This window comes from Coturnix japonica, unplaced genomic scaffold (assembly GCF_001577835.2).
Source record: "Coturnix japonica isolate 7356 unplaced genomic scaffold, Coturnix japonica 2.1 chrUnrandom670, whole genome shotgun sequence".
Taxonomy (NCBI): Eukaryota; Metazoa; Chordata; class Aves; order Galliformes; family Phasianidae; genus Coturnix; species Coturnix japonica.
The window spans coordinates 1-1915 of NW_015440034.1; positions in this window are offsets into that span (position 1 = coordinate 1).

The window sequence follows — 1915 nt, forward strand, 5'->3', positions numbered from 1 at the left end:
TGGGTGTGGGGTGAGTTCATATGGGGGTCCCTAGGGATGGGATGGGGGACCCTGGGGATGGGGTGGGGGTCCCTGAGTAGAGGGTGGTTGGATATGGGGGTCCCTGGGTATGGGGTGAGTTCATATGGGGGTCTTTGGGTATGGGATGGGGGACCCTAAGTATGGGGTGGGCTTATATGGGGTTCCCTCGGTATGGGATGGGGGTCCTTGGGTATGGGGTGGGTACATATGGGGGTCCCTGGGAATGGGGTGGGGGTCCCTAAGTATGGGGTGGTTGGATATGGGGGTCCCTGGGTATGGGACAGGGGTCCCTGGGGATGGGATGGTGGTCCTTGGGTATGGGGTGGGTACATACAGGGGTCCTTGGGTATGGGATGTGGGACCCTGGGGATGGGGTGGGGGTCCCTGGGTAGAGGGTGGTTGGTTATGGGGGTCGCTGGGTATGGGGTGGGTATATATGGGAGTCCCTGGGGATAGGATTGGGGCCTCTGGGGGTGGGGTGGGAGTCCTTGGGTATGGGGTAGTTGCATATGGGGGTCACTGGGTACGGGACGGGGGTCCTTGGGTATGGGGTGGGTTCATATGGGGGTCCCTGGCTATGGGATGGGGGTCCCTGGGGATAGGGTGGGGGTCCCTAGGTATGGGGTGGGTTTATATGGGGGTCCCTGGGTAGAGGGTGGGTGCATATAATGGTCCCTGGGTATGTGATGGGGGTCCCCAGGGATGGGGTGAGGGTCCTTGGGTATGGGGTGGGCACATACAGGGGTCCTTGTGTATGGGATGGAGAACCCTAAGTATGGGGTGGGTTCATATGGGGGTCCCTGGGGATGGGGTGGGGGTCCCTAGGTAAGGGGTGGGTTCATATGGGGGTCTTTGAGTATGGGATAGATTCATATGGGGGTCCCTGGGTAGAGGGTGGGGGTCCTTGGGTATGGGATGGGGGACCCTAAGTATGGGGTGGGGTCATATGGGGTTCCCTGGGTATGGGATGGGGGTCCCTGGGTATGGGGTGGGTTCATATGGGGGTCCCTGGGTAGAGGGTGGGGGTCCATGGGTTTTAAGGGCATGGGGTGGGTACATATGGGGGTCCCTGGCTATGGGGTGGGGGTCCGTCAATATGGGGTGGGCACATATAGGGCTCATTATGTACAGAGTGTGGTCCCTGCTATGGGGTGTGACCCATGGGGTGGTTCCCATGGGGTGGGTCCATATTTGCTCCCCACATCTCTGCTCTCACCCCCCCAGAACGAGTCCGAGTTCCGGGACAAGCTGTCCCCCATCGCTGTGGGGCTGAGCTTCACCCTGGACCCACACGTCCCCCCCGACGCCCACGGGCTGCACCCGGTGCTGGCGGCCACTACACGCACCCGCCTGGAGGCCAAGGTGTGTTGAGCCCCATAGCGCCGCCCCATAGCGCCCACTGCCACCCCATAGCGACCACTGCCACCCCATAGCACCCACTGTGACCCCATAGCGCCCACTGCCACCCCATAGCGCCCACTGCCACCCCATAGCGCCCAGTGCTGCCCCATAGCGCCCAGTGCCACCCCATAGCGCCCAGTGCCACCCCATAGCGCCCACTGCCACCCCATAGCACCCACTGCCGCCCCATAGCACCTAGTGCTGCCCCATAGTGCCCAGTGCCACCCCATAGCGCCCATTGCCACCCCATAGCACCCACTGCCACCCCATAGCACCTAGTGCTGCCCCATAGCACCTAGTGCTGCCCCATAGCGCCCACTGCCACCCCATAGCACCCACTGCCACCCCATAGCGCCCAGTGCCACCCCATAGCACCCACTGCCACCCCATAGCACCCACTGCCACCCCATAGCACCTAGTGCTGCCCCATAGCGCCCACTGCCACCCCATAGCACCCAGTGCTGCCCCATAGCACCCACTGCCACCCCATAGC